Source organism: Cricetulus griseus, chromosome 2 (assembly GCF_003668045.3).
Source record: "Cricetulus griseus strain 17A/GY chromosome 2, alternate assembly CriGri-PICRH-1.0, whole genome shotgun sequence".
In the NCBI taxonomy this organism is placed as follows: domain Eukaryota; kingdom Metazoa; phylum Chordata; class Mammalia; order Rodentia; family Cricetidae; genus Cricetulus; species Cricetulus griseus.
Window position 1 is genome coordinate 420,115,625 of NC_048595.1, and position 15,810 is coordinate 420,131,434.

Sequence of the window (15,810 nt, forward strand, 5' to 3'; positions counted from 1 at the left end):
CTCCAGGGCATCCAGTTCTTTTCTGCAGATCTCATTACTCTTGTTTTACCTTCAGTTCTGAGTACTTGAACTCTTCTAACACACCATCCTTGTTCTTACTTTGTCAAGTGATACTCAAAATAGGATGTAGTATTTCTGGGCTGTTTGATGATCTTACACACACACACACACACTTTAACTTTTTCTGTTATTTCCCTCTCATTCCCCTGCCTTTTAAGTGAATGCTGTGAGTGCCTATTTCTCACCGTTTCTGCTTGTGCTTTCTTTGTGCATTTCTGTTTTCTTTTTCTTTTAAAAAAAATATACAGCCGGGTGTTGGTGGCGCACGCCTTTAATCCCAGCACTCGGGAGGCAGAGGCAGGCAGATCCCTGTGAGTTCGAGGCCATCCGGGTCTCCAGAGCGAGTGCCAGGATAGGCTCCAAAGCTGCACAGAGAAACCCTGTCTCAAAAAAACATATATATATATATATATATATATATATATATATATATATATATTCTTTGGCAATTTCATACATGTATGTAATCTGTCTCTGTGCATTTCCTGTGTATGTATGTGTTCTGTACATACATATGTATATACATATTCACATGTGTATATGTAGTTGTGCAAGAACTGTGTACATATGTGTACACATGGGTGTATAGACCTAAATATGATGTCTGGTATCTTCCTTGCTCCCCACTTGATTTTCTAAGAGAGAGCCTCTCACTGAACCTGGAACATGCTAATTCCAGCTTATCTAGATAGCCAGCTTGGTCCAGGGATCCCCATCTCTGCTCCTGAGAGCTGGGATTACAGGTGGCCTCCATGGTTCCCAAGCTGTTACTTGTGTTCATGTTTTGCGAATCAAGCCCTCATCCTTACTCTTGAGCAGCAAGTATTGTATCCACCAAGCTCTCTCCATACCCCATCCAAGCATTTGTTTCTTTTTAAAAGATTTAGCATGTATTGGAGCTTTGCCTGTAAGTATATGTGTGCTCTATGTGCATGCCTTGTATGAGTGGAGAAGAGAAGAGGGAATTGAATGTCCTAGGGCTGGACTATAGATAGATAATTATAAGCCATCATGTGAGTCTTGGGAATGAAACCCATGTCCTCTTGAAGAGTAGTCAGTGCTTTTAACCACTGAGCAATACTTCCAGCCCCATATATGCATTTCTTGATTCAGACTTCACACACCCTTCTCATGGGCTAATAAACAAATGATGCAGTTTATTGAATACCCCCAAAGTAAGAGGATTCTGAATGGCTCTTGCACTCTAGAAAGCCTGACCATTGAGGCATATTGGGCTTTCCTTCTGTACTCCTCTTGATATACCCATGGGTCTTCGGTACTTTGGTAGGATGTACCTATAGCCTGCACATGTGTTTCCTTTTACTTTTTTCTTGATTTCATTAGTTCATATATTAAAAATATAAATTCAATGCTAAAGAAAAATGGCTGCAATAATACATTTTTGCACACTTCTCCTTTTTCCCCCTGTATCAACTTCCCCAAAGCAGATTTTCATTAATTATTGTGTGCCACTTTAAAAAGCATCTATCAGATATTATAGAAAGATAACAGCTAGCACAAACCTTTACACCACTTAGTTTTTGGTCAACTTTACACAAGCTAAAGTCTCCTGGAAAAAAGGAACGTCAGTGAGAAAATACCTCCACCAGATTGGCCCACAGGCAAGCTTGTAGTGCATTTTCTTGCTTGATGATTGGTGGGGGAGAGCCAAACCCATTGTGGATTGTGCCATTCCTAGGCTGGTGGTCCTTGGAGTTGTAAGAAAGCAAGATGAATAAGCCATGGGGAACAAGCCAGGAAGCAGCAGCAGGGCTATTCCTCTATGGCATTGGTTCCCAATCTTAGGTCACAGCCCCTTCGGCAGACCTCTGTCTCCAAAAATATGTACATTATGATTCATAATGATAGAAAATTATAGTTATGAAGTAGCAATGAAAATAATTTTATGTTTGGGGGACACCACAACATGAGGAACTGTATGAGAGGGTCATTGCTTTAGGATGGTTGAGCACCACTGTTCTGTGGCCTCTGCACTGAGTTCCTTTGATGATAATGAACTACAAGCTGTGGTGTGAAATAAACCGTTTCCTTCCCAAGTTGATTTTGGTCATGATGTTTTATCACAGTGATATAAACATTAAATAAGACAACCTATAATTGATTTTCATACACTTTTCACTAAATAGATACATACATTTTTAGAAACTATGCTACATGTGGTATGACTCTTACTAAGTTCACAACAGATAAATTATGATTTTTGCGGGATTTTCTTCTTTTATGGTTTGCTAGGGTTTGGGTCACACTAATGGGAAACAAACTTGCTATCAATAAACTAACTTGGAATCCAGACACCTTACTATTTTATCTGAAAAAGAAAACCCTCCATATTTAAAGAAAGACACTGGGTTGGGCAGAATTGAAACTTTTTCAGAATAGCCTGGTCACTTTGAGGTTAAAGATAGTCTCATTCAGATGGAATGGTGCTAGATGACCTCTCAGGACTATTTGCTCATCAGGTGTGTGTATTAAATACAAAAGGCATGGCAAGAATTCAGAAGACTGGGACGAAATCTCTCCAAAGCTTAGAAAGCAGTAAACAAAGTCCTCTAGTAGTTTTAAAATGGAAATCAGGAATTTAAGTCTAATGTCACACAGCATTTGTTTTTTTTACTATGTGACTTTGTGGTAAATGAGTGTGTACCATCATCCACTCTTCTGTTAAACTATGATGACCCTGTTCATGGAGACATTTGATAATAAGGAAGTCTCATATCCTGCATCCTGCAAGATCATCCAAGAAATTCATGAAGTGTGAAAAAGATTGTACTTGACAGGCTACTAAGTGAAAATTGTTTGGTGAAATTTTTCCACATTAATTTTTCTCCATGGCTTGTTCATTTCTCTTGCAAAGATGATTGTGTGGCTGTAACTGTAGGGGTAAAGAAACTAAGCTATTTCTTTTAAGTTATTGAACAATGGGGATAAATTTAGATAAGGAAAGCTAGCATAAGAAAAATCTGTAAGCATTAAAAAAATTACTGAAACAAATGAATTCTATTCATAGTGGCCATAAATGCACCAAATATGACTCCCTGAGACATGTATGTTAAAGTTATATAAAACCAGATGGAAAAAAATACACATGTGTTTGCTTTGTAATTCCTGAAACTGAACTCAGAGTAAAGATTTCTAGAGAGGAAACACATATTTATGAATTTTAATATTTTATATTCAACCATTAATACAACTCCAATTGCATTTATACAATTACTATTTATTGTAATTAATATATATGAGGGGATAATTCCATATACATTATTCAAAAGAGTACAATGGACACTAGAAGTAGAAATTACATATTGCAATGAAGTGGTCAGGTTAAACCTTGTAGAGAAAGGGGTATCTAAGGAAATACTTGATAAGAGGGGATGGAGGTATTTGTAAGAAAGCAGCCAGTTATCTGAAATTTAAATGCAAATGCTTTTAACTTGTACATGATAGTGTATTTGGTGAAGTGACGTTGGTAGGATGCTTTCCAGTGCTGCACTTAACACTGCTGGTGGTACTGGATGGTGGTGGTGTTGTTTTTGCTCTTTTACTCTTTGGGGGCCAGCTACCCTGCTCCTAAATAAATACATGGAACATTATTTCTTCTTATGAATGCCTGGCCTTAGCTTGGATTGTTTCTAGTCAGCCTTTTTTTCTTTCTTTTTTTTTCTTCTTTCATTTTTTTATTTAAATTAGAAACAAGATTGTTTTACATGTCATACCCAGTTCCCTTTCCCTCTCCTCCTCCCCTGCCCCCCACTAACACCCTACCTAACCCATACCAATTCTGCTCCCCAGGGAGAGTGAGGTCTTCCTTGGAGGGTCTTCAGAAACTGTCATATCCTTTGGGATAGGGTCTAGGCCCTCCCCCATGTTTCTAGGCTGAGGGAGTATCCCTCTAGGTGAAATGGGCTCCCAAAGTCCATTCCTATGCTAGGGATAAGTGCTGATCTACTACAAGAGGCCTGCTCACTGACACCCACATTTATGGGGTCTGGAAACCATGCTGGTTTCCCAGTGATCAGCTCCCTCTTGTTCAGGTCAGCTGCTTCTGCTGGTTTCACCAGCCTAGTCTTGTCCACTTCGCTCATCACTCCTCATTCTCTGCAACTGGATTCCAGTTCAGTTCAGTGTTTGGCTGTGGGTATCTGCTTCTACTTCTAGTCAGCATTTCTTAGCTTATATTATCCTGTCTACCTTTTGCCTCTGGGCTTTTTACTTTTTTCTATTTCTGCATATCTTTTCTTTCCTTCTTAGTCCATGTCTTGCTGTGTGCCTGGGTGGCTGGCCCCTTTCATTCTCCTCTCCTCCTATTCTTGCTCCTCCTCTTCTGTTTATTCTCTCTGCCTTCCAGCCCCACCTATTTCTTGCTCCTGCCTATCTATTGGATGTTCAAGTCTTTATTACACAAATTAGGCGGGCAAAGAAACACAGCTTCACAGAGTTAAACAAATGAAAAATATAAGAATACAGCACATCTTTGCATCATTAAACAAACATTTCACAGCGAATGTAACATTTTCAACTGATATTCCACAACAGTATGGTGTCTAAGGATACCCTATAATGAGGAGAGCATCTGTATTCAGACAGTAGTTTTATTATTTCCCTCTATACCTATTAGGTATGGATTGTTTTAAGCAAGATGTTTAAATCAAATAAGCCACAGATTATCAGATAGCCAAGACCTTTGGAAACAGAATTGCATTTATTTCATGGTACATTGCCTGTCAAGAATAAACCATATTCTACCTGTAAGTGGCCTGCAGTAACCTCTAAAAATGGTTTCCTACTCAGTTGATCCAGAAAGTTCAAATTTCTAGGTTCACTTTAAGGACATCTGTGAAATGCCTTGGGCCATCAAAGGTACACTTATCAGAAAAGTCACCAAGTACATGAAAGATGTCACTGTGAAGAAGCAACTGAATCCCCAGAGTAGAATGTTGGTAGGTGTGCCCAGGACAAACAGTAGGGCTTAGACATGGGGTTTGTGTTCCAAAATGAGGGAAGAATCTTTGGTGTGCATGCTTAGAAATGCAGACAGTAATGCTGACTACAGGAGTTTAGATGGAAATTCACTGGTCATTGAGCAACTAGGAGAGCAAAGCATCTAAAATGAGCCAAGCAACTTACAGAGGTCATTATCAGATCAACCCATATGTGAGCTCCCCTGCCACAGTGTAAGCCACACTGAGAGGGAGCAAATTTCTTCTAAGTCTGAAGAGTAGGGTTCATAGAAGAAACAACTCAGAGAAGAAATACTGTAGAAATAAACCTTGTGGTATGAAAATAAATTCTTCAACAAATAAACGCAAAGAAAAGGTTTTTTTTTTTTAATATGCCATAAAGTAGGGATGGTGTTGCATATAATCAGAGCATTCAAGCAACTGAGGCAGGTTGATTGCAAGTTCAAGGCTTACCTGAGTAGCAAGACCTCACTGCAACATTCCAAAGGAAATGAAGAAAGGAAAATGTAAAAAAAAAAAAAAAAAAAAAGTTGGCAAAGTGGCTCAGTGTGGACTGAGACAATGGGAGAAATGACTATCACGTTATTCTCTGACTACCTCTTAATTGTAGGGATGATTGTATTTAACATACATTATTTATAAATATAAAGTGGTGGTATCTAACATTCTCAGTAAAAATACATATTTTCAGTCTTCTCTTTTATGCAAGCCTACTTATATAATGCATAATCTGTCTTAAATGAAATTTTAATTTTTAAATAAATTTTTATTTAAATTAAAACAATCTTATTTTGCATACCAGTCCCAAGTTCTCTCTCCCTCCTGTTCTCCCATACCCCCCACCGACCCCTAAAATGAAAATTTCTTAATTCTATGTTTAATTTCTCTCTTCCTTTTCTGGTGCCTTGTAAGTGTAAATGAAAAATTCTTAGTCTGATGTTTAATTTATATCTTTTGGTATCATTTGAATGTTAGTCTGAATAACTGACTAATTACTGACTAATTAACTAAATGTCCAGATATTGAGTTTCTACTTCAACATTTACCAGCTATGTGGCCTTGGGCATTTAACCTTAACTGAACCTATTTCCTCAACTTTAAAATATGAGCCACTCAGGAAGTGTAAGCTTGCATAGGAAGAGAAAACGATGGTGCCAGAAATAAACTATGACAATCAGTAATGCCAGTGGGCAGAGGAGGCCTGTGGAAGGAACCATATGGAAGGTGTCTTGTCTGTCTACTCTCTTACTGTGATAATGTACTTCAGGAAGGATTTCTATAAGAACAAAACTTTAACTTGCTGATATGATGCTCATAAAGTAGATATTTTTCTTTTTTGCATTTGAGTTGTTATTTATTTATGAAAAGTCAATGGACAATGTTCTCGTTCTACCAAGAAAAATGTTCCTCTACAAATGGTTTATTCGACATAGACATCTTCATATGGCCCTCTTTATGCAGTTATGGTTACAGGACATGTTTGCAAATGTCTTTTTATGCCGCATTTGCAATCTGTCACAAACGGACTTTCTAAACCAATGACACCATATGATGTATGTATTAGAGTAGACACAAGTACATTCTTTCTTCCATCTCCCACATCACTTCCACTAGATCTAAAAAAGATACCTTATATTTCCTCCCAGTCAATGTCATTGCCCCTTTCTCCGGAGGGAAACACTGCCCAAACTTTTCAGTATTATTTTTGGCTTTTTTTTCATTTCAGTTAAATGGGATGACATGACATGTGACCATTTTGTTGGCTTCTTTCATTTTTAATTATGTCTTTCAGTTTTAACTATGTAGTTGCAAATAACAGTGGTGTTTTTCTTTCATTTTTTTATATTTTTAAATCATAATCTGTTGTTTGACCGTATCATCCATTCTACTCTTGTGAAGATTTGAGTACTTTTCAGTATTATGTCGTTATGATTGGTACTAAGGGCATGTGTTAAGTGTGTTTAACTGGGCATATGTACTCATTTGTTTTAGGTATCAATCTAGAAGCAGAGTTGCTTTAGTAGACATTGCCAAATAGGTCTCCAAAGAGGCTGTGCTAATTTGCACTCTGAGCTGCTGTGTGTGTGGATTTCAGTTATTCCAATACAGTTTTCTTTTAGTTCTCTGAGGAACAATATTTTATTCCCAACATGTATCTTTTGCAGATACATGATAACTAGTTGATGAGTTGTGTTAAAATTTATTTTTCAATTTTTTGTAGTTCATGTGACATTGTCTTTCAAAGGAGTTTCCAAACAAGTATGGATCTGTTTGCTTATGTGAAAATACAGTAAAAGAACAGAACAGAATTACATTTCACAGCCTAGACACTGATGATTTATGAAAACAGATAGGAAAAAGGCAGAAAAAACAACAGGTAGCAGGAGCTAGAGTGCTGGCACAGGGAATTTTTTATTCATTATTTATTTTTTCTACATTGGAGGTCTGCCTGAACATATGTCTGTGTGAGGGTGTGATATCCCCTAGAACTGGAATTACATACAGTTGTAAACTTTTCCATGTGGGCGTGGAAAATTGAATGTGGGGTCCCTTGGAAGAGCAGCTGGTACTCTTAACCTCTGAGCCTTCTCTCCACCTCACCCCTGAATTTTTTTTTAGTAATCAAAAGTTTCTGCATCTTGTTTGTCACCACACTTGATGTATGTATGCATTTATCAAAGCTCAGAGAATTACATACCAAAAGAATTTTACTGTATGGAAGTTTTGAAGTAAATGGAATTTTAATGAAAAAATAGTTATTAATCTAGTTATTTCATTAAATTGCTCTCAACCTTTATGTTGCAAGATCAAAAATTCTATCTCTCTGTTTTTCTCTCTCTCCCTTTCCTCTCCCTCCATTTATACCATCTAATTGGTTTCACCTAAACTTTGCAGCAGTAAAGAAAAATAACTATTAGTTTTAAAATTGTTGCAAAAGTTTTCCAGTGAAATGTAAACCTCACTGAGATTCACAATAGTATATTGTTCAAAATAATTTGAAATATATTTTATACTAATATTGGATAAGAGTATAAATAACTTTCAGAGTAACACACACACTATATATATATATATATATGTATATATATACATATACAGAATGTGTAAATGTATACATATCTACATATACGTGTATACATATGTATATAATTTATATGTGTAATTATGTATGTATATATTACTTTATTTACATTGGTGTTCTGCCTGCATCTATCTGGGTGAGGGTGTCAGATTCCCTGGAACTGGAATTACAGACAGTTACAAACTTCCATGTGGCACACACACAATATATATATATATATATATATATATATATATATATATATATATTGACTATTGACTCCAGATTGCTACCATATGATAAAGGCTAAATGGGGGTGTAAAAGTGAACAGCTTACCTTGTACCCCTCTTAACACTTTTGTGCTTAGAATAATCCCTTGGCATTCCCACTGCAGGCCAACTCTAAACGAAACTTCAGTGAAGATGTGAGATAGCATCAGTTGGCTCTTTGCTTCTTTGAAAAAAGAAAAAAAAGCTCTGTTTTTCATTCATGCTTCATGTGAGCTCAGTAGAGACACTGAATATTCTGCCTTCACATAGTTCCTAGTGAATTATATATGTAAGAGTTGGTTCAATAAGTAGACAGTACAATAAATGGCCTTTTGACAGGTTTCTTCCACATGTGTTTGAAGCTCATGTTATGTGAAATATATCAGAACTTAAGTATATTTTGCCAAATAATATGTGTTATTTATACCACTGCACCATTTTATTACTTAAAATCTTCATACTGCTCATGAAGTCTCAATCTCGTTAAGCTTAAGTAACAGCTATTTGTCATTTTTTTGTTTGGGGTTTTTTCTTTTTAGCTGTTTTTGTTTTTTATTATTTATCTATTTGTTTATTTGTTTATTGGTTTTATGAGTCAGGGTTTCTCTTTGTAGCTTTGGAGCCTATTCTGGAACTCGCTCTGTAGACCAGGCTGGCCTCGAACTCACAGAGATCCTCCTGCCTCTGCCTCCTGAGTGCTGGGATTAAAAGCCTATGCCACCAATGCCCGGCTCTGTCACTTTTTACTTCTGTCATTCATACTGTTTCATGACCTATCTTGGTACCTACTGATACTTCCCTTCATCTTTGTGTGTCTGATATTCTAAAATCCACATATAAATGAGATCATAACAGTGTTTTTCTTTCTGTGTCTGGCTCATTTCATCTCAGTTCCAGGCTCATGCTTGTTGTGTCAAATAATAATATCTTGTGTTTGTTTCATTTTAGGATTAATAATGTCTACAAGTATTTTTCTTCAGAAGCATTTGGAAAATATACTTTTATTTTTTGTCTGTTCATTTGGCATCGACAGTTGGGTTGTTCTGTATCTTGGATGTTCTGAATAATGTTGCAATAAAGACGAGAGCCATTTCTATTCAATTCTGTATGCCTTTATAGTTTCTCCTGGTATTAGGCTGAACAATCTGACATTTTCATCTTATCAGTAAAAAGTGATTGAATTTCATTACTCTATAAAATTCAGGTTGTGATGACTCTGACAATTTTTCTGTCTTTGTTGCCCTCCCCTTCTTTCCTTCCATCTTCTGTTTCTTGCCCATTTAACCACAATATTATTTTATGTGGGTCAACTTGGTTGAAGGGGAAAAGTTTGTGATAAATAGGGCAAAACTATTAAGCAAACTTTGGTATTATAAAGCTCTGCAAAAATATGTATACATCTGCACATTACCTAGAATAATAAAATCAAGAGGGTTAGGTGATAATGTATTATTTCTCTTGACTTTTTAAAGTAAAAGTTACATTATTTATGCATTATTTGTTTTCAGACAAGGTCTCACAGTGTGTAATCCATTCTGGCCTTCAACTTTCCTCTCTGCCTTTCTTTTCTTTCTGAATTCTAGGGAACGTGGGCATGTATCACCATGCTCAGCCATAGTCAAGTTAAAAACCTCAAGGTATTTTGACCCTGAGATAGCCTTAATTGACTATTATAATAATTTTAATTAAAAAATTCAGATGTGTATTTTAACACTAACAGAAGATAAAGATGCTCTTTCTTGTCATTTAAGAGCATTTGTCATCTTGCTTGGTACTTCATACAATTCAAAGAAGGTAGGAGAGAATGGTCTTTTTTAAATAAATTTAAAGCCTACAACAGAAATCATATTTCTGATTTTATGAAAATATAAGTAAAATGTGAATGTTTAACATAAAGACTAGGGAAATCATTATGAACCAAAAAGATGACTATTCAAAGTGTTTGAATAGTCTAATTTATCCACTAATGTAATTCTCACATTGACCTATTAAAAGGTACATAATACATACATAAGAATTGTGTATACATCATTCTTACTATAATCTTCCCATTCCAACTCCTACTCTTCCCATGTTTTCTACCACTCCCACTGAAATCCATGGCTTCCTCTTCTTTATTGGTGTATTAGTATACAGAGAGAGACAGAGAAAGAGGAAAGAGAGAGAGAGAGAGAGAATTGATCGAGTCCATCCAGTGTTGTCCATATGTACATGTATTTGGTGATAACTACTTTAGATTGAATAATAAACCAAGGGTAATCCTTGGAGACAAATGGCTCTCACTCTCTCAGCCATCATTAGTTGACTGTAGCTCTTTATTTAAGATGCAGCGAAATTTACCACAGCCACATTGGCATGTGAACTGGTGCTATCATTATGCACATCTAGTTTAGGAAACCATATTATCATGACCTCATGAGTACTGCTTCTTTGTGGTGTCCAGAAGGAAGAGAGTGGGTAACATCATCACTCACCAGCTCCTCTGGTACTTACAGTTTTTCCAGCCCTTCTTTTGTAATGTTCCCTGAGCCTTCGGTAAAAAGTTATAATGATTGGGCGACCCAAGTCATTCTCTGTGTTTTCATCAGCTCTGAATCTTTGTAATGCTGCTATCTCTGGGGTGAAACGTCCTTTGATGAGTAGTAGTAGATTCTCCTCTAGAGAATATGACTCTCCTTGAGTTACATACAGTACCAGGCCAGTCACTTTTGTGATTCATGGGCTGTGTAAAGTCAACCCCAAATCACTTTCAAAACCTCTGGTGAAAAAGAAAAATAGGCATTATGAAGAGATCATATTTAAAAAGACACTTACATGAGATGGTAGTTGGGAAGAATACTAGCTAGTGGATAGGAGTCACTAAAACATGAACTCCTTTATAGTATCTATGACAATCATATATATTTAATATGATTCCTTCATTTTGTATGGGAATTGAGGAACAGTGGGAAAAGGATGATAGTGGTGGTCAGCTATGTATTGTAGATACCTAGAGGATCAACATGACTGTCGCTCTATGGGTGAATTGCCCTAAACTAATGAGTATTTGTATGTTTGTGTGTGTGTGTGTGTGTGTGTGTGTGTGTGTGTGTGTGTGTGTGTGTGTGTTGCCCATGGCTTTTTGCATTCTAAGCACATGCTCTACCACTGAGCTAAATCTCCAGTCCTGAAGGTCAACTGCTAAGAGTATACAGTATATAAACAGAAACATCAAGGTCAAAGCCTAGCTACAATGCTTTCTACGTAGTTTAAAAATTAGATTTAGTAAATATTGCATCCTCCAGTGGTTAATTTTGAATGATACCTCTATTTCAACCCCCACCCCACCCACACACACACTCTCCACCAGGACTCTCAGTTTTGCAGCTTCTTTGTTTTAGATGACCCCTGGAAGATTTATGTCATCATATCTAGGAGGAACCTAGGGATTCTGCCTCATTTTGACCATCCATTTTCATGCTTGCAAAAAGAATGATGTCAGTAATATCAGGAGGCCTAGGACCTGATGATTAAGCTGGTTCAACAAGCTAGATCTGCAAAGGGCAGTTGAGCCATCTGATGACCAGACTAGAAAAGAAAGAAATGCTGTTGATTTAATCACCCAAGATTTTGTAGCCTCACACAGTCCAGCACAGACATTAGGCAAAGCTGGTTCTCAGGATGATTGCAGTGTATCTTAAAAGGGAAGATTGTTACTTTGGCAAATCAAAGGTTTAGACAGTCTAAGACAAAGGATTTGACTGGATTCTGGTTTTCCTGCAAAAAGGATATGAGGAAAGAAGAGAGAGAAAGTCTCTTGATGAGAGGAGACAGTAGGCTAGTCAGGAATCCACCCTGCTGCTTCTGGGTGGGAATTTGGACTGGTCATGACAGGCCTCAGGCCTCCACTTTCTCCTCTGTTAAACAAAGGGTATTGGGGGTGGGGCTGGGTGGATCTGAGGGTGCATATATGGATTGGATCGATCTCATAGCAAAGAACAAAAATTTGAATATTTATGAAAGCAAAATTAGCTAGTGATCAAAAACGGGGAAGAGCATGGCAAAAGGAAATGAAAATCCATCTTATTGAATTCAAAATACAACATTCAAACTATCAGAAGGCAAGCTTTTGAGAAGGAGAAGGAATCATGTCCTTTGTCTCCAGATTTCCTCCACTGTAGTCTTGTTCCTTCTTTCCCAGCATCACCTTATTTTTTTTTTCTCTCTCTCCTTCCTTTTTGTTTCCGGTAACCATGGTGATGCTTCCTCTCAGCAACTCCTGTGCAGCTGGCCCTTTTGGTACACAGCAAATTTACTCCATTTACTGGTGCAGGGTTCTAACAATGCTTAACAATCCATTTATTAGCATTTTCTCCAAGATAATACATGTGGAGAATTATTCCACAGTTAAGCCCCCTACATAAGGGGCACTGTAAAATAGGGATATTCAACTGTTAATTTTAGTTGCTAGCATTAAAGGGGCGACTGATTATGCCAAACACTGAACTCCCTGTAATGGCCCTCACCCCAGGGACAGCTAAGGTCTACACTCAAACTGGTTGCCACCTCCTTTTGTATGGAACCAGGATAAAATGATTGCACACAGATATCACATGGCAAACCTTGTAAGACAAACATTGCCAAGTGCGTGATGATCATGGAAACAAAGCCATTGAATTTTCTGTAGGAAAATATATACCATATACCATGTATATATGTCTTTAATGAATACTTTATTTTGGACCATAAATAAGCAATGTGCAATAGAGTTAAAATATTGTATTCATCATTCAATGACAAAGTCTCAAAGACTCTTCAGTATTCCTCATATGGATAATAAAAATTCCTGTAAATGATCATTTGCTTATTTATGCCCAGCTTGTGTAGCTTAAATTGCTTGTGATCCTATAGCCTATATGCCTGAAAAACAGTGCTCTCTCTCTCTCTCTCTCTCTCTCTCTCTCTCTCTCTCTCTCTCTCTCTCTCTCTCTCTCTCTCTCTCTCTGTGTGTGTGTGTGGTGTGTGTGTGTGTGTGTGTGTATGTGTGTGTGTGTGTGTGTGTGTGTGTGCCCGCGCGTGTGTGTAAAACACAAAGGAGACCAGATGATGACATTCATAGGCTTATAGATTCGACTCCTGGGGACACACTTGGATGGAGGCAATTAAAATGCCTGTCAGGCATTTGGTACCAGAAGTCCCCGTGGCAAACCGCTAAATCCTGAGCCAGGGCACCATCCTATTGTCAGTGAATGATGGCGGAGCTGAGTGGCTTGTCATCATTCTCGAAAATTCTGAGCCCAGTGAGCTCTCTCTCCCTCTCCTGTTTGCCTCATTTTCCTTTCCGCCACTGCGGGGACTTTTTTTAATTTGCAGCTTCCCTTTCCCTGGCACACACAGACACGAGCTGGTGGCTTTTCAGACTGCGTCTGTCTGGAGCGACAGAGGGAGTGTTCTTGGAGGAGGGTTCTGCAGCAGTTTTACCGGACTCGATTCAGGGGGCATTGCTGCATATACACTGGTAATGCTTTAGGGCTTTCTCATTCTATTTCCCTTTATTTTTAATCCACTGTTTCAAAGGATCTGTTTTATGTGGTCTTGGATTACCGAGTTTTAAATACCTTGTTGAGCTTAAAATTCAAGGACTGCATTTGTTGTTCTGCAGACTCCAAGTGGTAAATTTATTATCTGGATATAAGGGATGAATAGACTTATTGGTGAGTTATGATTTTTGATATTTAGTTGACAAACCTATATGTATATATGTGTTTTCTTTTGTTTTGTTTCTCTAGATTCTTCGGCTTGTCTCTTAACAGAGGAAGCACTGATTGGGAACCACTCAATCAGCAAATTAAAAGGTACTGCATGTTTTATTTGAATGTTTAAATGAGGGGATATTGAAAAAGAACCGGAGTGTTTTTATTTAGATTTATCTCCTTATGGCTGGGGTCTTTTATCCCAAAGCCCATGCTGATCATTGTCTATAAGATGTAGGATTTCTTATGCATATTATACCACTGACCAAGGCTAATTTGAATAGAAAGTATCTTAAAAATATGTCTTTTGTCTGTGTTGCAAATTATTAAGAAATATCAACATGCCTACTTCATTTGTATTGTTTGAATTTTGTCATTGTGACAATTAACAAAATGTCTGAAATTCTGCATCACATAGAAAATATATTCTATTGAACTTAAGAGAAACATGTTAAAATGATTTTAGCTGAGGGTTTCCTATGTGTCCATTTTTTAAAACATTCTAAATAAAATGCTTCACTCTTTGTAGATGGAGTGAGGACTAGAGACCGAAGCCCAGGCATGACTCAGTGTTGTTAGGTTTTGTGAATAAAATACTGTAATTTCTTTACTAATGTTTCATGATACAGCAAGGGATAATTTTAAAGTCAAAGATGGTTAATTCTTAAAAGAATTTAGTTTCATATGCTTTATTCGGACTTAATAGCATAAAAAGGAGCCACCTCTCTTGCTAAGAAAGCAGTTGGATCCATTGATCTGGGCCTTAAGCCTTACATGAAAAATATTAATTTTAAAATTTGGCATGAGGATGTATATTGATTTGAAAGGGCAATTATGGATACTGTCTACCTTTTAATTCTTTAACATCATCTTTGACTTTAACATATGTTCTTGTTCATAAATCCTATACAGTAGTCATTTGTCTTTTTAAAAGATATGGAAGACATTTTCTGCCTTTCTGAGAAGAGACCAATACCACCCCCTACACCTTCTCTTGGCATCTCTATAGCATTTCCCTTCAAGACTGCCAGTTTCGAATTTTTCATACAGAAGGTTTAGCTTTTTAAAAAACGATAATTTAAAACATGGACAAGACAACCACCCTGAGTGAAATACCATAACTGTGTAAGTGTACACCATGAATGTGAGTATTTGCAGCAGCTGAGGGAGACTAGTGCATTGTCCTTGGTTAATTTTCTCTGCAATGTGTAATCATGAGTGACTTAATTTATTCATTCCACAAGCATTGCTGGCTTCTGTGGGTAGTTCCAGTGCAAGAGAGGGGAGAGACAGATGACACTGTCCGCAGGCTTCCAGAGTGTAGGCTGAGCCACATATGATTTTTGAGCTGGAGATTGAATTTCTTTAAATAAATTTGTGTGCTCTCAAAAACGATGCTGCATTGTTTCAGGTATTGCATACATTCCAGGGGACTGGTCTTAAAGACAGATGCAATGATTATGCATTTTTTTGTCTCAGAAATTATTCAGTAGGATTGTATGTTTAAGCCTGAAATAAAACCCATCATCCCCACCCCCAGATGCTGTATGAGATCATAGAGTAAATGAAAATGTTTCATGTTTGGTGAAAATTATCTGTTATTTTTTTATGTGATCAAATCCATGTAGAACAAGACACACACACACACACACACACACACACACACACACACACACACACACACACATCTCCCACGTGGTCCGTTTCT

At 37.2% G+C, this 15,810-nt stretch overlaps 1 protein-coding gene across 6 annotated transcripts in view; it reads left to right on the forward strand.

Annotated features, from left to right (window-relative positions):
* Map2 (microtubule associated protein 2) overlaps window positions 1-15,810 on the forward strand; it is a 281,331-nt gene that overhangs the window by 138,336 nt on the left and 127,185 nt on the right. For all 6 annotated transcript variants that reach the window (XM_035441009.1, XM_027397118.2, XM_035441006.1 and 3 more), the window contains one exon: window positions 14,139-14,204. The gene's annotated coding sequence lies outside the window, so the exon portion shown is untranslated. The remainder of the gene's footprint in view (window positions 1-14,138; window positions 14,205-15,810) is intronic.